The sequence below is a fragment of the Pleurodeles waltl genome, chromosome 9, assembly GCF_031143425.1.
Source record: "Pleurodeles waltl isolate 20211129_DDA chromosome 9, aPleWal1.hap1.20221129, whole genome shotgun sequence".
In the NCBI taxonomy this organism is placed as follows: domain Eukaryota; kingdom Metazoa; phylum Chordata; class Amphibia; order Caudata; family Salamandridae; genus Pleurodeles; species Pleurodeles waltl.
In genome coordinates this window covers 366,918,057-366,941,183 of record NC_090448.1, presented here as the reverse complement: position 1 = coordinate 366,941,183, position 23,127 = coordinate 366,918,057, and the positions used below count along the sequence as shown (strand labels likewise).

The following is a 23,127-nucleotide window of genomic DNA, read 5'->3' as shown; positions in this document are numbered from 1 at the left end:
AGTCACCTCTTATCTTCTCGTTGTCCCTCTTCCACCTTCAACCATCATAAGGAAAAAAAGTACAATGACACAGCTAATGCTGCTTATTATAGAGTTTTTTTAGCCATCCTGTTTCCTCCTCCAACTCGCCCTCCTGAACTCCACCCACACCCATTGGCAAAGACAATGACTCTCCCATAGGTGATCCCTCTTGGAATTGCCAATGCTTGTTTTCACTATGACATAAAAATGCACCCTGAGATACACGAGTTCAGGATGTGTGCCATACAAAACCCTCCACTGAGTTAGATGCGTAAACTATGATACTGCTCCAAGTATAAGAATCTACCTCACATAAAAGGTGCACGTGGCAGCTGACCTGCCTCTTAGTTCACTAATGGCATTGTCACTAGAGCAGGAAAGAGAATTAATATTTCAAAATTCATGTTTTTAAACTATCACTTTAATTAAATTCCTCCCAAAGCAGTTATTTAATTGGATGTACTAGGGTGAAAACATTCTTCATGTTAAAAAAAATACACTTTTATCGATGTTGAAGAGACTTTGTCATATTGTTACACAATGTTTGCAGTACGAATTTTATTGCTTGGCTTGTACAGATGATATTAGAGACAAGCCAGACCCTTATCTTTGCTTTCTCGGTTAATATGTTGGTTTATACACTTTTGCTTTTAAGCTGTGGCAAACACTTGCAAATAAGCTTGTCTAAATAGAGAAGTGGCATGAAATGAAGGGAAAATTCCCCTTGTTTCAAGGTTTTATTAAGCCTGGTACTTCTGGGTCTCAGATAGGGGTGGGTGGAACTTGTGGAGTTTCACACTGTGGAATTCCACAGAGTTACATTAAAACTCCACAGGATCCTGCAGAGTTCCACCAATGGGGGGGAATATAGATGTCCAACTGCTTGCGAGCAGGGCTAAACAATTAGCGAAAATGGCACTATGTGGTGTGCAATTGAGTCTACTCGATCAACAGCAAATCTACTCGTGAAGCAGGTCTCTGACTGCGACCACCCATGACTGCCCATGTTCGAAAAGGCCAAATCTCGATCATGCTCACATTTCTGGCTCCTCAAGGTAAAAATTCTACTACACAGTGAATGGCAGAATTTGGACAGAACTCTGTGTACCAAGAGTAACAGGGAGTCACAAAATTCTGCCAATTCCGTGGGTGGAATGAAACATTCCACACACACCTAGCCTCAGACTCTGTTGTAATCACACATAGGATTGAAACAGGTCCCATTGGGCCCTATATTAATGTCCTTAACTGTATAGGCAAAAACACTGATTGATTTCCGAACAATGAATGTAAAAAAAAGATAAAGTAATCTTTGTGAGCGACTTCATTCCTGATTGTAATATTATAATTCACATTGTTTGCTTAATCGTGCATTCCCTAAGACTTTTAGCTACTTCCAGTATGTTGAGTTTCTTAACTTTTTTTATTTAACATATTACACTTGTATAATGCATACTTTGAACCGAGTAGCCTCCAAGTGTTTTTAATGGTCCACAATAGAAAGCTGAGGAGTTGAGGCTGAAGGTGGTGTGAGTTTCTCACAGTGCCTGTCAGTGGGTCAAAACGTGTTCAGAGAACACGGATACCAATCCTTGGCTTCTCTGCAGAGTGTATAAAGCAGTTGTTCACAAATTACAGCAAATAGCCATTGACAAAGCCAATAGTTGTGACTGGTTTAAGTGTATGTCTGTTTCTGTGTTGTATTTCTGGATTCAAAAACAGAAAGTTCAGTGAGGCACAAAAAATACTGACTGGGTGACAACTATGGAAATCTCAGAAATATTACTTACATGCATATGTCACACTCTTACTTACACTGCCCACACTCCTATTAGAGACCTCCAACACACTTGTTTCATCTCACTTAAATTTCTGTGCTGTTTTGCATAGTTTTCAAGGCTTTGGTAGAAGATGATCTATAAAGTGTACATTTGCCTATGCTTGTCTGATTCTCCACTGTGCTCTGTAGTTTTTTATGACAGTTTTGACTTTGTAATCCAACAGTACCTCAACTTTTAGAACTTGCAACTTTGGGGTTCCCCAAGGCTTTAAGTGGGCCAGATCTATCTGGCTCTCAGATCAGGTAGCAATGAAAAAAGGACATTGAAACAGGCCCCTGTTGGGCCCTATGTTCATATCCTTACCTTTAAAAGCAACAACTCAGATCTATTTTTGAACAATAAATGTAAAGTGAAGGTAATCCATGATAGAGATTTAGCTCCTGTTTATATTTCATGGTTTCCCTAATTGTGTATTCCTTGAGAGTGTTAGCTGTTTCCAAAATGGTGTGTTATTGTATTTTTTGTGTGTAGCATATTACTCTTGTATAGTACATATTTTGATCTAAGTCACCTCCAGGTGATTATAAAGGGCTACGATTGATAGCTCTTGAGTTGAGGCTGAAGATGGTGCAAGTTTCTCATAACGCCTTTCAGTGGATCATAAAGGTGTTCGGAATACCTGGCCATCCAATCCTTAACCTCTCTGTACAAAGTGCAGAGCAATGGTCATGTATCTGAGTTACAGTTGTGATTCTGTGCAAATGTTTCTGAAGTACGTACACAGATGTCCCAATACTGACAAGCAGTGAGTGGGTGCTTTATGTGTTTGGGGGGTGGGGAAATGAAAGAGATGGGAGGAAGTGCAGTGCTAAATAGGAAAGAGGTGAGGTTAATCTATTCAGATGAATGAAAGAGATGTGGAGAAAAAAGGGGGGTGTATTTCTAAAACGAGATAACAGTAGTGATTGTGACACTCTGAAGACCATTGCCCCTTCCACAGACCTCACTATGATTTAATTCACAGCCTTACGATTTCAGAATGTAAAATGTATTATTTACAACAAAATCAATATTACTATTTTATCTTGAACAACTAACCACCATTGACAAAGCCAAAAGTCCTGACTGGTTTTAGGGGTATATCATTTGTTGTGTTGCACATCCGGATGCAATAACAGGAAGCGCAGAGAGGAACCAAAATAGCTGTGGTGGTGCACACTAGTGCACACTAGAGAAATCAAAGAAATTCATTTTGTGCCATGCCTTACTTACATAGGCCCCGCCGCTTTCAGAGACATGCCACTGTTCCATCCCACTTAAAGCCCTGGTGTTCTTGCTATTTCAAATTGACTTAACATCCCCAGAATGAAAAGTGCTGTTGGTTTAAAACGCCCAGATAGACAGAGAGCAGTACGGGTGACATAGCACCACGCCCTTTGCAGTTGTGTGCAGCATCCCTGCCGAAAACTGCCCTCTGCTAACTTTCAATTGGGCGCTGGGAAAGTGTGTCAAGGGGTCCACATACAAGAAATTACAAAAGTCTAAAAATACAATTATGAGTCAAAAATGGGACTAAAGCTGGAGAACATGTTAGGGTCCAGGTACTGTAATAAACGTGACGGTTGCCAGACTGCATTGGCTGGAGCTGTCCTTTTTTCCCCCCACCCTACGTGCGTGTGTGCGGGTCTGTAGGAATTCCCTCCTACTAGGCGCATTAGAAGTCAACCTCCCACAATATGGCCGAACTGTCCCCAGTGCCAGGCTGCTGAACAACGCAAGCCCAGCTACAGCTTTAAGAGTGGGGCCAGCTGATGCTTGTGGCTCTCATGAATATGCATGCACAAAGAGCAGCAGCCCCGCCCACCTTCTCCTTCAGCACCGGGCGCCTGAGCACAGCAGCCTCCCCTTGTCTGTCTGACCCAGGCTGCTAACTGTACTGGAGCGGAACAGGGGAGCTCGACGAGGACCCAGCCGGAGCGGTGGGCACTGCCACCATTCTTATCCCCTCCCAGAAGGGTTTACCCTCCAGCCCCATCTCTAGGGGGCGCGGACACGCCTATCCTGCTTCTTTGGAGTCCGTGTGATGCTCTCGCCTTTCAGAAATGCACCGGAATCCGCAACCCGCCCTCGTTCATTAAATTTGGCTTGGTACACCATCCTTGTGTGCGGTTCAAACGAGGTTTTCAGCTGAGGGGTTCCTGGCGCCCTCAGGATATAGGGGAACTTTTTGGAAGACGTTGTTCCGACTTCAGATTGTTAAAGGACAGAACGATTCCCACACCTGTCAGGAGACCCTCGAGGTGCCACCTTCATCTGGGTAGAATGGATGCACCAAGAAACCTTTGCCCTTCGCTGTATGTTTTATTAACGCCCATGAGCTCCTTCTAATAGCAGAGTCTTTCATCTACAATGCGCGACAAACAGGATTGCGAATTAATGCTTTAAATTTATGGCAGTTATTTTCACCCGGCTCAATAAACCTCATTTTACCGACCTCTGAAGGAGAAACAAATGAGTTTGCCTAACCAAGACTTAAACTCAAGCAGCACGCGGGGATGATTAAAAAAACAGGTATCTCTCGCGACGGCGTTATCTCGCTGAGCTATACAGCCAGCTGTTTTTATGTTTGCACGTGACGGGTTCGGCTACCAACAGTACCCGCGCCCCCGTTTGACCCTTGAAAAGCTGCACGTGCTGACCCACGACCTCTGTACTGCCTGACAACACGCGGACAGAGGACCCGGGGACCTGCGCACGCGCCAGGGCTTCGGATTTACCCCAGGGAATGATGGTGGAGCCTACACTGTGGTTACAAGTGTGAATGACGGACCAGAGGGAACTGGCAAGGTGGAACCTTCCGGCCTCTCGCTTTCTACTGTGTGTTGCAGACCCTCTTTGTCCGTCACTCTCACTCGGCCCATCTTGAGCCCATTCTTGTAAACAGAACCCCCGCCTTGTCCTCATTCACATTCGACCATCCAGGCGTCCCCTTTGACTCTTGCACCAATTGACCCTCCGTGCCTCTTACTTGAACTAGCAGAGGCCCTTCTCCTCCTCGCGCCTTGGGATCCTACGAGTCCAACCGCCCGTTGCCCCTCTCTATGTTGACACCCGCCGGTGTCTCTCAGTCCCTTAATCGTTAAAAAACAAACAAAAAAAAAGCTATGTTGGAGTCTCGCCTCCTTCTCCACACTCTCTCTAGACCTTGCTGAAATTCTTCGTTGCACCTGACTCTCTCCCCAAATGTCTTTCTAGACCATGCCGGAGCCACTCCTTGTCCCTCACTCTCTTTCATCCTAAATGGAGTCCTTCCTTGCCTCTAAGGAGACGCATGTGAGACATTCTTGATTGGCTAATTGTATTTATTTAGCACGCACTACCCCTCAGGGCCTCTTGGCGCTTCTCCTTATACCCCCATAGGCATTCGTTCGTTTTCTTCTCTGCGGATCTCCCCAAAATTCATTGTACTTCACGCTACCTGGTGAAACACACATATTCCCCTTCAACACTCTTTCCAGACCCCTCCCTTGCCCCTAACTGTCTGTAGCTACTGGCATCTTACTCTTCTGGGACACTGCACCTCTTTGCTTCTCGCTGGCACCTGCCTCCACAGCCCCCTCCCCTGCTACCTTCGTATACCTGTGTTTTTTGCACTTACCTCCCTAATTCACCGTTTCCCTCCCATCCTCAATGTGGGCTCTGTTTATCTAAGCCTGTTCCCCATGCAGTCATAAGACTTCCTATTTGCATTTTCCGAACTCCGCCGGTGTAGGTGTGTGGAAACACCCCCGGAGAGGAGGCAGGGTTGGAGATCAGCACTAAAGCAAACCCGTGTGATCTCGCAGCCTCAGGGAGCACCTATACGCGATCCATCTCTAAATAAACTCTCTTCTTTATTCGTGCGTTCATTCATTCTTGGCTACAAATGGAAGTCGTGACAAAAAAGCATCGCTGGATCCTGACATGACTCCTTCGCGCCCCAGAAAATGAACGGTTCTGCCGCAGAAAGGGTCCCTTGCAAAGGGCTGGTTCTTTGCCAGAGCGGAGCCGCTATGAGGTGAGAGCACGAGGAGGGTTTGGCCCCGTTGGGAGGAGATGAGGCTGGATGTCCCGCCTAGCCAAGGATTTAAGTCTGAGCCGGGTACCTGTCAGTGAGCACCTGATCCGGCCCCTGGGCGAGGGCGGATGGAAAGGATGGCGGCGCCTAATACAGCGCAGTCTGAGGGGCCGGCAGCAATGTGAACTGTGAAAACATCCGGGACGTCCTAACGCAGGTACAGTGCACCCGCCTCTCTGTCACTTCAGCGCTCTGTATATCTGCGAAGGGCAGGGCAGCCGCAGATGACGGCGTCTGTACGGGAGAGCGGGGGATAGCCATGGAGGGGCTGGGGAAAAGCAAAGTGGTAGGCACGGGGAAGGAAAGGGACGAGAAGACCCACACACAAGAAGGAAAGAGAGAGAGGAGATGGGCGGGAAAGAATGAGAAAAGAGGCGCACGAAGAGAGGGGGGAAATTTAATGAACATCTTGAGTAGAGTTAACAATAAAACGAGGAAAAAAGCGAGAGAGAGAGGGGAAGAAAGGGGGGGGGGATACTATGAACGATGAAATAAGGTGGGAGCTCAAGGAATGAAGTACAGATGCTCGCTTTATTGAAAAGGAATTGATGCAACGATACAGATAGTGAATGACGTAAAATAAAGAATCAACGAAGAGTTAGCGTGAGGAATGCACACGGGAGAAAGAGAGGAGGAGGGGGAATAAAGAATGGGGAGAGGGTAAGCGGCAGGTGTAGAGAGAGGGTGACATATAGATGACAGTGATGTGCCGAGAGTGACGGAGATAGAGGGGAGAGCCTACGGGAGGGAGGGGTGCGAACAAGCGGCGAAGAAGCACAGATGGATGGATGAGTGGAAGGAGGTGGAGGAGAGAGTCAGGCGCTGATAAAGAGGAAGCACGGAAAGATTGAAGGAAATGTATTTTTTTGGGGGTGGGGGAGTTAGTTATTGCTGGAAGACGAGTGATGACTAAAGCGAAAACTGAGAATTCATAGAGGAAAGGTTTGAAGAGAAGTATAGGACACGGCTTTTAATCGCCCAGTGTTTCCAATGTGACACTCCACACCAGCGCCCCGAACAAGAGATTTAAGAAACACACTGAAGCCACACTTTAGCGACAGCCCCACTGAACGTGCTGAGTCACCCATCATTCTCCCAGTGAGATGCAGGTGTAAAGGTCGCTGTGGGGCACCTTCTAGGCCTGCTGGGGCCTTGTGCCTCAGAGGGGATGCGTGTGAAATGGTAAATACAAATACTCTGTGCTGAGTCTCCACACCTGGAATGGGGTGCAGGTGTAATGGTAGATAGGGGGCATATTGTGTTTTAAGTCTCCAAACTTGGAGTAGGGTGCAAGTGTAATGATAGCTAGGGGACATTTTCTGTGTTGAGTCTCCACACTTGGGATGGGGTGAGGGTATGACAGCAAGGCCTGTGGTTCACAACCTATTGACTTCTGTGGACCCCCCACTGTATCATTACTGGAATCTGGGGACCCGCTCACTGAGTCATTACTGAAAGCTGGGGACCTAATTGTTAATGCAGTGCAGGTGTAATGATAGGAGACATATTCTGTGCTGAGGCCTTCCGCTTGGAATGGGTTGCTGTTATAATGATAGCTGGGGGACATTTTCTGTGCTGAGTCTCCACGTTTGGAATGAGGTACTAGTATACTGATAGCTGGGGGAAATATTCTGTGCTAAGGCCTCACACTTGGAATGAGGTGCAGGTGTAATGATAGCTAGGGGGCATACTCTTTCAATCAATCAGTAGATATGTAGAGCACTTCTTCTCACTTGTAAGGGTATCCAGGTGCTGGCAAGGTCCATTTAATTATCGAAATAGCCAGGTCTTCAGGGACTTTTGGAACTCTATAGAAGATGAGGAGATCTGGGAAATGAAAGAGTAGCTTGTTCTATGTCTTCGCTGCTAGGTAGGAGAGAGACCTCTGCATCTCCTACGTTGGATGCGGTAGAGGGTTAGAGAAAGGGAAGCAGAGGTGTCTGGTGGGCTGATGAAAGTTCAGGCGGTTCATGTAAGCAGACCTGCAGTTGTGTAGGGACTCATATGCATGGATCAGGAGATTGCACAGCATCTTTTCTGTAAAGGGAACCACTGAGTTCCCTGAGGTAGGAGGTGAAATAGGTTACTCTAGGGAGATCCAGGATGAGTCTTCTGCAGCGTCCTGTATGGTTTGTAGTGGTCATAGGAGGTGAGCTGCTATCCCTGAGAAGAGTGTGTTGCTGTAGTCCAGTCAGCTGGAGATGAGGGTCTGGGTTATGGCGCAACTTAATCTTTAGGCTAGCCATTTGAATTTCTTATGAAGCATTCGTAGGATGAAGAAACAGGAGGGTGAGATAGAGTTGACCTGAGTCATCATGGTTAGCTTGTTTTCTGAAACGATGCCTAGGTTCCTTCCTTGGTCAATGGGGGTAACAGTAGGTACGAGTTAAAAGGGCCACCAGGAGTCATGCCATGGGGAGCTTTTATTTCCAAAGATCAGCACCTCAGTTTTGTCTGGGTTGTGCTTCAGGCAATTTTCCTTCATCCGGTTGCTGACGTCTATCATGCAGTTGTGGAGTTGGTGTTGGTGGTGTCTTCTGAGAGGAAGAGGATGAGTTGTGTGTCGTCGGTGTAGGATATGATGTTGAGTCTGTGGGTTTTGGTGATGCTAGCCAGAGGTGTCGTATAAGTGTTGAAGAGGGTGGGGCTAAGCAAGGATCCTTTGCGATCTCCACAGATGATTTTCTTGGGTTCGGAAGTGAAGGGGGAGGCAACATCTTGCGTTCTTCTGGTAAGAAAAGAGGTGATCCATCTGAGAGTGCTCCTTGCAGGCTCATGTTGTGCACCCTTGCGATGAGTGTATGGTGGAAGACCATATCGAAGGCTGCTGAAAAATCTACGAGGATCAGAGCTGCAGTGTCTCCCTAGTCGAGTATGGCTCGGATGTTGGTAGTCGTGATGAGGGCTGTCTTGGTGTTGTGGTTGCTGTGGAATTCATGTTGGGAGGAGTCGATTAGGAGGTTCCACTCCAAATGTGTGGAGAGTCTTGGTTGATGGCTTTTTCTAATACTTTAGTTGGTAACTGGAGCAGGGAGATTGATCAGTAGTTGTTGAGTTCACTGGGGTTTGAATACGGTTTATGTAGTAGGGCGTTGACTTCTGGGTGTTTCCAGTCCTCGGTGAACGTGGCAATTGAGGTGATGAACAAGGCGATGAGTACATGACTGATTCTGGCTTTGCCTAGGCTGAAGATGTGGTGAGGGCATTGTTGTTGGGGCCCCTGAGTGGACAAAGTTCATGATGGAGGCAGTGTCCTGTGGGGCAAGCTGGCTTAGTAGGATATCTATGGTGGTAGTGGGGTCAATGTGTTGCTGTCGGTGTCGGTGAAATGGGGCTGATGTCTAAAGTTTCTGTAGATGTTGTTGTGAAATAAGTTTTCAGGTTGTTGCAGAGTTCCTGTGAGGGGGTAATGTTTGTTGTAGCTTAGGGGTATTCTGTGCTGAAGCCTCACACTTGGAATGAGCTGCAGATGTAATGATTGGTGGGAGACATATTCTGTTCTGAGTCTAAACACTTGGAATGAGGTGCAGGTGTAATGTTAGCTGGGCCAATATTCTGTGTTGAGGCCTCGCACTTGGAATGAGCTGCAGGTGTAATGATAGCTAGGGGACATATTCTGTGCGTGCTAAGGCTTGGCACCGTAAATGAAGTACATGTTGTTGAAATTATGGTTCATATCCTGTGTGTGCCGAGGCCTCGAGCCTGGGATGGGATGCTGATCTAATGACAGCTATGGGACATATACTATATGTTCCGAAGCCTCGCACTTGAGAGGGGGGTGTAGGTGTATTTGAAGCTAGGGGTCATGGTTCCCTCTTGGGTGGGGCCAAAGAGTAATTGAAGCAAGGAGTCCTATTCCATGGGATTCGAGGCCTCCCTCGAGAGATGGGGTGGGGGTGTAATAGCAGTTCAAGAGACTGTAGTCGGTGTGTGACTCATACAATTAGCTTGTGCTGTCATTGGTTTCATTCAGTATGTTTTCCTCTGCACACAGTCGCTCATTGTGTGTAGCATAACCCTCTATACATAATGTTTCAAGGTTTGTAGCTGTTTATTTTTGCCGTTTTGTATAGCACGAGCATGGCACAAGGTCATTTTGCATAAGCACCTGCTTACTTTGCAAGGAGAGATTAAGTGATATGGCTAGAATAACATGATGATGAGCCAGCAGGCGCTTAAACCTGTTTCCCCAGTTTTAGAGCCCGCAGTTCTAGCCGTTAGGCCACATCTCCTAGCGCCTGGGAATTATAATTACTTTTACATACTTGGTGTTTGTTGCTCATCCACGTGTTCTCAGAGATAGGTGGAGCCAATGAAACTAGTGCACCTTCTGACATATTTGTAGGAGTGTCCTTTCAGTGGTACTTCTTTTCATTGCTCCCTTTGGTTACAATGAATGGCGACCCCGCTTAAAATGTAAGAGGACATCTGACTAAAAACCAAGGCCCACTATGGAGAACTGTCGCATATATGAGTACGAATAAATACTCAAAGGATCATTGGTGTAAGGGATTTATCTGGCCACTTTGGCACATTCAATCTTCCATCTTGATTGTTCCCTGGATGGAGAGGCCTAGATCCAGGAATGCAACCTCAGCCCACAACTTTTCTGACACCCACATGCCCACTCTTCCCTGCTCTAAAATGGGGAACACCAATTGGTCTTTGTTGATTCAACAAAGACAGGTCGGCATACTATGCCCATCTCTTCTGGGCTACAAAACGTGTCTCGTTGGTATATAGATGATCTGGTCCCTAATCTCAGGGTACAACTCCACTTAAAGTAGATTGTCTTCTTTTCTGGTGGGTCACCTCTGCTTTGACCCATCCATGGAGCCTGTGGCATTGACAGAGAGTACCCAGACATAAACCTCAGCGGCCTCCCAAGAAATGGCTACAGGAAGAAGTGGGCTGTGATGTGTACCTCCCAAGAAGACATGGTTGGCCGCTTGTAAGAAGTGCATACTCTACGGACCACATGCATGTAGGGGAATTTCACAATGAGTAAAGGAGGTCTGTTTCTAAAGCCATCTATGTATGCAAGAGGCTTATCATACTCCTCTCAATCACAAATTCTTTTACGCTCTCAGTTATAAACTCCATAGACCATGGAAGCTGTCCCTGAATATCCTGACTAGACAGTCACAGTCATGTGACCAGTTTCCCTAGGAGATGAGAACCACATACTTAGCAGCAGCCGATTACTGCTCAGACCACATCCATCCCATAGAGTTCTCCCACGTCTGGCTGGAGCCATGCCTTTTGATCACAAACTGCTCCCGAAAGGCACATTTTATCCTGGTACACCTGGATGGGCCTGCTTTCTGAAAATAAGCACTGACAAAGGCAGTAGGTCTCACATTTATAAAGCAAGATTCCACCTATTGACTTTGTGAAGCATTGTTAGAAAAGTCAAAATGACTGTCAGTGTATTAACGATCTGTAGACATCAGAGGAGGCCGCTGTGGAATGCTTTTTGTTTCATAAAACTCATTTAAAGTGGGGGGGCGTAGCGCATTGAGTTCTACTCCGCATAATTCCACGGAGTTGGCTAAAAACTCAGTGGAATTCCGCTGAGTTCTGCATGCAGCAGAGTGTCATCTACCTTACCACCCTGGCCTGAATGCGCCTGATCTCGGAAGCTGTAAGCAGGATTGGGCAGCCCAACCCTGCTTAGTTGCTTTCGAGATCGGGCTCATTCAGGCCAATGGTATGCTGTAGGCAGCAAAAGCTGTAGTTTCAGGCCTCTTGTGCTGACACTCCCCACCAGCTTGGAGCCTGCTGCTCTCACACCTGCACACTTCCCTTCACCAACTACCCTCCTTCACATACTTGTTACAGAGGGCCAAGCACACCCCTTGTCTTGCACCAGCCTTGCAATCACTTCATCTGCACTTACACACAGCCTCAGATCACCCTTTCTTTAGGATCCAGCATGATCAGCCAGTGTTTAATTTGTGCTTGTTGTTTCCGGTGCAGAGCACCAGCACTTATTCTCAAGGGCCGGCACTCATTTTTTTGCCTCAAGCATTTACTGCGAGCAAAAGACACATATGGGAAAGACAGATAAGGAGAAAAACAGAAAAGCTTCATAAAAGGAGAAAGCAGAAAGCTGCAAGGGTGAGCTGAAGGGACAGGGAGTGGCTGTACATTGAATAAAGAGGCCCAAGACGGCTTCAGGATTAGCTGCCTCAGTATTCAGTGGTTGCATATTTAATTGCAGCAGCTGCGTGTCTAAGAGGACGGTTTTGGGCACCCACACCTTTTTATTTACAAATTAAGCACTGCTAGCAGCAGCAAACCAGCTCACCACAAGCAGCCTCGTATTTCACAAAGTGCCTAGCTTTGCTTGCCACTGGGCTCTAAGGCATACTCTCAGGCCACACACATCTCTATCTGGAGGGGGCTGCCAGACTACCACTCAGCAGCTGATTCTCTCCGGTATCCAGCTCTCACTGCTGGCCTCAGCACCGAACTCTATAACACCACTTCCGTTCCCAGGGACTCTGGGGAGACAGGATCTTTTCAAGTGGAGCTATGATTGCAAGCTTCCTTTTTAACAAGCACAGACCCCCCTCATATGCAAATACTGTTCACTCCCAGTGCCGGCCCCCATGTGCCCATAGAAGAGAAAGCGAAACAAGGGTCTTACCTGGGTCCGGGCCCAGGTCCCTGTTGCCAGCGGCATGGCTCTCTGCCTCCTCTGCCCCTTGCTCCCAGGCTGCTGACAACAGTGAAAGGAGGGAGGTCTGGATCCGGAGCTGGGGCAGGTGCAGCCCCTCAGCAACAGCTTGCAGCAGCTCCAGCTTTTGGTCCGAGTGTGCACTGTAGCCCAGTTATGGGCCACACAGCACAAGAACAGACTGAGCTCACCGTCCACCACTAACTATAAGTTGACCACATGTGCATCATGAAGTTTGAGCATCCTTGAGTGGCCATTTTGGGATGGAAGCTGTCAAACAAAAAGCATTCCAAGATTGCCACCAGTGTGTGTTCCTTCATTGTGACATAAAAACATGCCACCATTGTGACGCACAAGTGCACCATCTATCTTTCTTGTTTTTAGGATTGTTTTGTATTGGAGGATTGTGGATGGCATTTCATATATAAATTAAATAACAAAAAAATTGCACATGAATGGAAAAAGAAAATAAGTAATTGAGTGGGCAGCAGTGTGTAGCGGTTTGGGATCTTGGAAAAAAGTTAGGTTATGCAATAAAAAAATAAAGTAAAATGAAATTAAAGTGGGGGGAAGCAGCAGATGAGAGCCGTGGGAGAGAGGTGTGGCAATACACGGGCCAGGGTGCCCTAGGAAAAATATGTTACTTATTTTAACAAAAAGGGAAATTAAATATACAAATAAAGCCTGGAAGGGGTGTGGTGAAGGGAGCAAAAGGCATCGTGGAGCTGGGAAAGAGTAGATGGATTGTATGGGGAACTAACAGACTGGAGGGAGAGAGCAATGAAAGAGCTAAGCTTCCATGGAGTACTAAAAATATTTAAAAAAGTAATTCCCTGATGTCAGCCATGGAAGGTACAAATCCTCCAGACCAAAGGATGGTAAAGGATGTATGAACCAGGAAGGGACAAACACAAGAAGATGAAGGAAACTCTTAAAATTAAAAACAAGTAAATGAGATTGATTTGAAATCCAACCAGTTATAAGCAAAGGCTGTCACAAAGCATACTCTGGGTACTGGTATTGTAGAAAATGTCCTAAAGAGGAAACATTTTACATAATAAAATGATAAAAGCATATCTCGAAAACAATATGGTTCCCAGGCTAAAGCTGTGATGATATTTTCAAAACTGTACTGCATTCAAGTGGAGAAATATTGGTGTTAGGCTTTAAAAATCCTGTGCACCTTATTAACCGTATTCAAAACAGATCCAGCTAATATACGAGAACATTTGAGGGGTCCTTTTGGCAGAACCAGCCATGCAACCATCAAGCACAGTTTATGCATTTGAATGACAATTGCAAAGCACTGTAAGAGGTCAGTTTGTAGGTTGTTGCCTACCAGACAGCACAACTCTCTGGTACTGCTCAAACAGCCAGGTCTTGAGAAGTTTGCAGAAGGTAAGGAGGTCTTTGGTCTGACGCAGGTGGGTGGGAAGAGTGTTCCATGTCTTGGCAGTGAGGTGTGAGAATGATCTGCCACCGGTTGTAGTTCTACGGACACGTGGGAGAGTTGCGAGGACGATGTCGGCGGAGATGCCGAGTCGGGGTGTAGAAGGAGATCTCTCTGTTGAGGTATTCTGGTCCAGTGTTGTGCAGTGCTTTGTGCGCGTGGGTGAGGAGTTTGAAGGTGATTCTCTTGTTGACTGGAAGCTAGTGCAGGTCTCTCAGATGACTTGTGATGTGGCAGTGGCGAGGGATGTCCAGGATGAGGCGTGCAGAGGCTTTCTGGATGCGTTGCAGCCTCTTCTGGAGTTTGGCCGTGGTTCTTGAAGAGAGCATTGACGTAGTCCAGTTTGCTGCTTACGAGGACTTGGGTGACTGTTCTTATGGTTTCGGTGGGGATCCATTTGTAGATCTTTCGGAGCATGCAGAGGGTGTTGAAGCAGGAGGAGGAGATCACGTTGACTTGCTGGGTCATGAATAATGAGGAATCCAAGATGAATCCTAAGTTGCGTGCGTGGTTGGTGGGAGTCGGAGTGACTCCGAGAGAGGCAGGCCACCAGGAGTCATCCCATGCAGAGGGAGTGGAGCCGAAGATGAGGTCTTCTGTCTTGTCGGAATTGAGTTCGAGGCAGCTGTTTTTTATCCATTTGGCGGTTGCCTTCATTCCTTCGTGGAGATTGGTCTTGGCAGAGTCCTTGGTGAGGGAGAGGATCAGCTGGGTGTCATCGGCATATGAGATGATGTTGAGGTTGTGGGATCAGGCGGTGTTAGCGAGCGGGCCATGTAGATGTTGAAAATGGTCGGGCTGAGGGACGACCCTGGGGTATGCCGCAGCTGATTTTGGTGGCCTCCGAGCAGAAAGGGGGAGGCGGACTATCTGGGTTCTGCCAGTGAGAAAGGAGGTGACCCAGTCCAGGGCTCTGTCATGGATTCTTGCATTTGCGAGGCGTTAGCGTATGGTGTGGTGGCAGATGGTGTATAACACGGCTGAGAGGTACAGGAGGATGAGGGCCGCGGTTTTGCCATTGTCCAGTATGGTTCTGATGTCATCGGTGGCGGCGATGAGGGCAGTTTCAGTACTGTGGTTGCTGTGGAATCCGGATTGGGAAGGGTCCAGGGTGCAGTTCTCGAGGAAGCGTGTTAGTTGTCTGTTGACGGCCTTCTCGATTACTTTTGCTGAGAAGGGGAGCCGGGAGATATGCCGGAAGTTCTTGAGGTCTTCTGGGTCCGCCTTGAGTTTTTTGAGGAGGGCATTCATCTCTGCGTGCTACCATCTCTCCGGGAAGGTGACGGACTCAAAGGAGCTCTTAATGATATTCCGTAGTTGGGGTGTGATGATGGAGCTTGCTTTGTTGAGGATGTGGTGAGGGCAGGGGTCAGATGGTGAAACGGAGTGGATGGTGTTCATGATTTTTATGGTGTTGTTGTCGTTTATGGGGGTTCAGGAGAGCAGGAGGTTGGTCGGAGGTGAATCTGTGGTGTTGGTGGTTGCTGGGGGGGGGCCTGGGTGCTGAAGCTGTCATGGATTATTTGCAATCTTGCAGTGGAAGTAGGAGCCCAGGGACTCACAGAGGTCTTGAGATGGTAGGAACTTCACTCTGTCACTGCATTCTATGCCACTGCACTCTACCTTGCATCACTTTACTCTGTCACTGCTCTCTACACCACTGTACACCACTATACACAATTACACTTTCACACTCTACTCTGCAACACTTCACTCTCTACCACTGAACTCTACCCCACTCCATTCTGCCCTACTCCACTCTTCCCCACTGCACTATGCTCTACTCTGCACAACTCTATGCTACTGTACTTTGAGCCACTCTATGCCACATCAGTCTATGCCACTAGGCTCTACTCTGCACTCTACACCACTGCACTCTATGTCTCTTGACTCTACTCTGCGCCACTGCCCTCTCCATTATTCAACTCTATGCCTTTCCACTCTGCACCACTGTTTGGTGTGCCACTATCTTCTGCATCTTTGTACTCTGCGCCACTGCACGCTACTATGCACTTCTCTAATTTATGCCACTGCATTCTAAGATGCTGCATTGTATGCCACTGAATTCAATGCCACTGCACTCTATGCCACTATACTCTGCAAAACTCTACACCAATGCACTTTAACCCAGTCCTGTCTACTCTATGCCACTCCAGTGTATATCACTCTACGTGATTACACACTATGCCACTCTAATACATGGCACTAATGGCTACTCCACTCTACTCCACTCTTCGCCATTCCTCTCTGACACTCCACGCCACTAACTTTTAGCCAAGTTGAACAGCAGACCCACTGCTGTACAACATGACTAAAACACATTGGCAAAGCCAATATCTCTTGCAAAGGCGAGACCTATTGGCTTTGCCAATTCTTGTTTTAATTAGGGACTGTATGAAGGAGATGTCCAAAATATGTTATCAATATTACTGAGTGCGTCCCCCTATCTTGTTAGCGTTGATGGAAGAACTGTGTTTGCACCAGCAGAGCCTCTGCTGGCTCCACAAGTATAATTGTTTACTGTGCCTTACTGTCCGTCAAGGTTGTCACAGGGTCACATTGACGGTCGTCCAGCAAGGCTGCCATTACCTATAGTCCCCATATACAGGGAGAAAATTCCCTGTGCATAAGCCCATTTGTATTTATCGGAAGTTTGTTGTCTCTCAACAAACAAGTTTGTTGAATGGACTCTTTAAATATAGAACTAGCTTGGCAAACCTTCAGTGCTGTGAAGGGAGCCACTGTGGCTCCCTTCACAGCACACGGTTCCAGGTCAGCCAGGCAAGGATTCCAAACTAGGGGAGATGGTCCACCGCTGGTGTAACTGAAGCCATTGCCTCCTTCACTCTAGCAGACCATCTGCATGTGTGTTTGGCTGGCTGTCTCAAGCCATTGCCTCCTTCACTCTAGCAGACCATCTGCATGTGTGTTTGGCTGGCCGTCTCAGGCTGGCCAAACACATATATGGACTGTGCTCTCTCCAACCCGGCACGGTGTTGCCAGGCTGGCGAGAGCAGGCACAGGCTCCCTGTCTGCCTGGGAGCGCCCTGGGTGGGCGCTCCGGCCAATCCTAACCCTGCTTTCATGCAGTGTTAGGATTGGTTGCAGGGCAGGCTGGGGCCCTGTGCCTGCCTGCAGTGACCAGGAAAGAAGAGCAGTGCGGCAGCGAAGCAGGTACTTTTTTGTTTTTGTTAAATTAAATGTTTTTGTCCCTCCACCTCCTCCCGCCGCGCACCGCACCGCCCCTTTATCGTGCAGCGAGCCACAACTGATTCAGATGTCAGTATTTATCTGCCGTCGGTGTCAATAACGGGAATCTTCACCTTTAATATGCTATTTAAAAAAAATGTTTCTAAGTTAAGGCTGGAGAGAGTAGGGACTTTGCAGAGAAAGTACACAGAATTGTATTTTTCAGGGGAGTAGTTCCAGGGTGTTGGCGCTCTTTTTTGTCTTGAAAATTTTTGCTCCTGCTTGTTTTAGCCTATTAGTAGCTCTCTTCAAACTGAGCTCGCCCATATTTTGTACTAGTTTTTACCACCATCGTTTCACTGGCTGTAAAAAGAACACAAAACATGACAGCTAAATAATGAGCGCAAAAGAGGCACAAAACCGCCTGTCCCTCTTTATTTGTTCCGGTTGGTAAGTTGGGTGCAACAATGCTGCCCACCAAGTTCAAATGTAATTGAATCAGGGCTTTTTAGGTACGAAATGATCGATCACATCTAAGTGAGGACTCAGTGTCTGGCCAGACGCTGAGGAATTCTATTCACAAGAAGATATGGCTCAAGGCCAGTAACTGTTGATTGGCTGCCCATGGTTTCTAATGGACCCAGTAGCTGCAACAAGTCTTTGTGGCCCTCTAATGAGCTACGATGTGGACAATTCAAGCTGACTCCTACATCTAGTGGTTACTTATTGGTGCTTAATACTGTAGTATCTATTGGTTTCAGTTGCCTGTTGTGACGCCTGCCCAAAAGTTCAATCTCGTATTTACAAAGAGCGTGTTTTGTCCTGTGTTCCCTTTTGTATTATTGAGGCTGATATTTACTGCCCACAATTCAGAGTGGGCATTTCTTTGTTTACTTGCACATAAGGAAGAAACTTTTTAATGTGTCTGAACCATTTAACTGATGCAGGGACCTAGCAAAAACACCTTTGATGAATGAGATAACTGTGGGTCAGCTAGATGGCGGTGCACAGCTGGTGCCTCTCTTACCCTCGGGTACACTTGAGAGGGGCACCAAGTGTTCTGGGACAGGCAAAGTGGTATAACAAAGGTATCAGGTCTGGGTATGCAGTGTTTGGAGATCCTGTGCAGAAGTTGACGGAGATCCAGCTGTAACAATGGTTGGAACTATTGGGAATCAGGTCTGGATATTCAGGGGAGGGAATGGTTTGAATTCTTGGTGTACAAGGGGGTGGGGACCCTGCGGTAACAATGATTGGAGAGCTCAGGTAGCACGGCAGGATATCCTGGGGTGGCAGTGGTTGGATGTCCTTGGACTTCAGATGTTACAGATTGTGGGTTATCTGTGACTAGAGATTCCAAGTAGACAGGAATGAAGATCTTGAAGTATCTTGGTTTGCAGATCCTGGGTTAACAGGTTTGTGGTCCTGTGATAAGAATAGTTAGAATTGCTGACGAAGCATGACTCAGAGAATCCGGGGAACACTGGTTGATGAACTTATTCATAGGGATTAGTGATTTTGGGTATGAATATTGTAGATATTGAGTAATCGGGGATTGCCAATTGTATGCACAAAGCTTGGAAATCCCGAGTACAGTGGTATTAGTTTCTGGGATATAATAAAGTTGAGATCCTAGATTAGCAGTTGTTATAAGTTAGAATGTAGTTGAGTCAGAGGTGTAGGGGACATACATGGTAGGTCTTGTTGTAGCTGCAGTGTTTGGTGCTGGGGTAGCAAGATTTGAATATCCTTTATCCTGGGATAGCTCCAGACCATGTGCAATTCCCATATTACAGGTAAGTGGACCAGTGTCAAAGGAATTCAAGTTCTGAATTTCCACTATTCTCTCCAGTATCATAGGTAGCAGAAAACCTCAACCATCCTTTCCCCCCGAGTTTAATCTTTCTGTGTCGCAGGTGCTCATAACTATCCATCCTTATACGTCCTCCTCTTGCCTAACCCATTTTCCAGGTACCAAAGCTTTCACCTTTTGTTTCACAGAAGATGCCCATCTTACCTTTATATCCAGTGTCCATGATGAAACGAGGAAGGTCTCAGCTCCCTAATGCCACCTTGTGTTCAGAGTGCTAAGATGGAGGTTTTGTCTCTTTTACCGATGCCTTTAAGGGTCTTCATGCCAATACCTAATCCTCAGCTCCTCGTCTGACCATCAATCCCGCTGCTGCTGTCTCCTTCCCTGTGTCCAGTATCTCATCTCTCAGCTGCTAAAAGTGCTGAAGTGCTGCTGCTAATAAGATGCCCCTCAGATTAGAAGAAATGAACTCAGTTCCCTCCCTACCCAGCCTCACAGGGACTGCCCTAACCCTTAATGTTGAGGTCTCTAACATGAAGTACTCGTTGCCTCGCTTGCCTCTAAGTTGTGTGGTTGCTAAGACGGAGGTCTCACCCCTCCACTTATCTGAAATGCCCCATACTTTAAGACTGAGTACGTGTTTCAGTATACCATGCTGCTCCATTGAGTCCCGTTGCTACTGGTGCCTGCGTTTGCAGACTCTCAGCAACCTCATTGCGTACCATGTGCCGGGTCTGAGGACCATTCCTATTTACTGATCTGTTAGGTCTATGTACTGACGTTATGGACACTCCTCGCACCATTCCTCCACATGAAGTGCTGGATCTGAGGGCCTCTCTTGATCACATCCCATCCAGTAAATATCATGCTGCTAAGGATGGGTATCCACCATATCTTCCAGAGCCACCGATGAAGCAGTTGATATGGATGAGAAACCGATGCTGCAGATCTCGTATTTGAAGAGTTTTAGAGAGAAGTCTTATTCTGCCGACAAAAGCACATTTTTATAAGTAATATTAATTTCCGCCTTGGCAGTAATAAATCCTCATTATGAAATCGACCAACCTCTAAAAACAGGCTTTTCGAGCTTGAAATGGGTTATTGCAAGATTCGATCGTGCTCACGAAACCTCTTCAGGCGTTCTCTACCTTTAGACTTCACTGATGCCCAGACTCTAGCCATAGCCCATGGATCATGTCTTACTGATCTACACTGACCTAAATCTAAACAAGAATACAGAGTATTTGTCAAGTTCTAGGCAGACCTCGACCCCAGAGTTGATGTTTCTGAAATGTGAACATATAGCATTCTTAGGTGTTTAGGATGTACTTATGTTTTTTAATTGTTTAGCAGCAGCATCATTGACATTTTGCCGAGAAACAGTTTATACAGCATGTTGATGCACACAAATCAGTGGAGGATGCTTAACATGTATCAGTAATTAAGGTATGCTGCATGAGCTGTATAATTCTGGTCAGTGCAGTAGACAAACATACAGCCAAGTCTGGCGTATTTCTAGCTAATGGAATATATCAGCATTTCAGTGTTTATATTAACAGCAGAGTAGATGAGTTATATAACTCTCGTCTTTTAAGTCTTAATTGGTAACCTTTCAGCACTGTTTTGAATTCCTGTAGAGAGGGGATAGCATGGGTGTTGGGTGGTAGGAAGTGTCCGTGCACACTGCCTAGAAGGTGGAAAGATTGGAACTTGGAGGTGACACGGTTAGTTTGTATGTGGATAGGATATGGTTGGAGGATTATTGTTTACAAGCAGTTGTGTATGTCAAGATAGGATGTCAAAGAGAGAGTTTAGAGCCAGGCGGCTTTCTCGTTTGAAGACTAGTGTCAGTAGTTTGTATAGGGGGTCAGTGTTTGGCCGAGCGAAAGCTTACTTTTACAGATAGTAGCTAAGGTGAGTATATGCCTGCATAAATTGTACATTCTCGGTGGTCAAGTTTATGGCCTTGTCTGGCTGTGCGAAAGAGCATTAGGGGTGACTGGGAGACTGTAAAAATACACGAGTCCACTGAAAAACAAGAATCTGTTTAGGCTTTCAGCTGTCATATTGTGACGTAGTGGGGTGGTAGCTGTGTTGGTAATTGAGGCCTCCGTTTTTATAACTTCGAGATTCTTGGTGCATGGGATGCATTACAAAAAATGTCAAGAAGAAAGTAGATGGAGTCAGAGTTGTAGGTGTTTTAGTAAGTGACCTCGTCCTCTGACAAACATCACATGAGAGTCTTTGGTTGTTCAGCGCACCACTTTTGTTTTAGGACAGGGTAGAGACCCATTTAGATGTTTTGCTAGCCTCTTGTTTTATAAAACAAAGCCTTATAAAAACAGCCAACTATATGTAGATATAGAAGGGCTTTCGGTCAGCCACCTTCCTCCATTGGTCTGTTCAAATGCCATTTACAAATTGCTTTCACCCAGCCAATAGGATGGTGCAGTGTGTCAGCTCACTTTAGCCATTCTTCACTGTCAGGATTGGTAGGGTAATTTTTACTTATATTTTATGTTTATTTTTGGTAAGAAGCATTTTTCACTTATTTTTTTCCCAAACGTATACACGCCAAATGTAGACAATGGCATTTTTATATTTTATTATTTTTACACTTTTCATATCTATTGCATGTTAGCAAAATAAGGAAATTGAACATAGCAGACTTGTCAAGGAAAGACCAATTGGTTTTGCCAGTGAATGTTTTACTTTAGAAATAAGGTCCTGTGGAAGTGTGGGACTTTTTCCTGGGATTGCTAATGGTCTGCAGGGGTGGATGAGCATTTGCCTGATTGAGTAATGGCACGCCTGGCCCTCATTGGGCTCTCTCTGTTTTGGTAAGATGTTGGGGGTAGAGGTTTGGAGGGGAGGATCCTCCTGCTCAGTCCCACTGATTGTAGCTGCTCTGTCGAATAGACACTACATGTGTGGAATACAGTGATTTTAGATGTGTAGATTTCTCAAATGGAACATCATATCAGCATACAGCACTTCGAGAAGATGCCACAATTTAGTACTCGTACACATTGCCTTTTATGTTGTTGTTAAATACCTTTTTTAAGAAAAGCGTTGTACAGAGTTACAACAGAGGGTACGTAGTAGCACTTACAATGTGCAGTGAACATAAAAATGCTTGAGTTATTGACCTGACCTAACCAGTGAGTCAATGGCAGGAATTTACTATACTGACATTTGCACCAGGAACTGCAAACCTCCAGTAAATGAAAGAAGCACACAACGCATGATGTATCACAGGGTTTTCCTCATTCTGTGTCTAGGGGAAAATGCTTTTATACATATGGTCCTTAGTTCTTTTAGCCCATTTACATATTTACATTTCGGCAGGTGGGATTTAAAAAGAATAAAGGACGTGCAAACCTCAGATCTAGCTATAGAAATATTTCCTCGTCTCTGTTGTCATTTCTCCTCTATGGGATTCATAGAAGCCTTTGAGCTATACAGTGCAGTAATGGAATGCACTTCATGCAACATTCTGTGTTTAGTCGACGTAAGAATGTAGCCCCAGTCCCGCAACACAAGACGTCCCTCACTCACACACCTTTCCTAGTAATCCCTAACAATCTCGTACAAAAACTGCATTAAATTCATCCATTACACGTATGCCTAACATTCATTAGCAACTATGCAGGGACGTTTTAAGGCATGGAGAAAGTGGGCATTTGCCCAGGTCCCGCATCTTCCGAGGGGCCCTTGAGAAGATGAACTGCTTGTCTCATTGATATTTGTCTGTTCTGTTTATCTAAACCTCTGTCACGCTCTCTATCTTTTTCTCTGGCTCTGCGTCTCTCTACCCAGTAACAAACCAAAGTTCCCCCTGGGTATTCACTGTATGATCATGTGTTCCTTGCACCAATTCTCACTTAAAATCATATCACAAATAATTTGAGCAGAATATTTATACCGATTTGTCTATAAAGTTTATCGTGTGATTAAAGAAAATGATTTTGTACCCATTATCTATGATTATGTGATGCTAGTATTATTGTGGTACTGATCTGAGTATTATTGGGTTGTTGAGTGTTATGGTTTTAAGTGAGAATTGGTGCAAGG

General features: G+C 46.1%; 1 protein-coding gene across 1 annotated transcript in view; it reads left to right on the top strand.

Annotated features, from left to right (window-relative positions):
* The first annotated feature begins 5,470 nt into the window (after positions 1–5,470).
* Positions 5,471–23,127, top strand: part of LOC138259311 (leucine-rich repeat and fibronectin type III domain-containing protein 1-like protein) — a 345,013-nt gene continuing 327,356 nt past the window's right edge. Inside the window, exon 1 of the mRNA XM_069206935.1 lies at positions 5,471–6,076. The gene's annotated coding sequence lies outside the window, so the exon portion shown is untranslated. The remainder of the gene's footprint in view (positions 6,077–23,127) is intronic.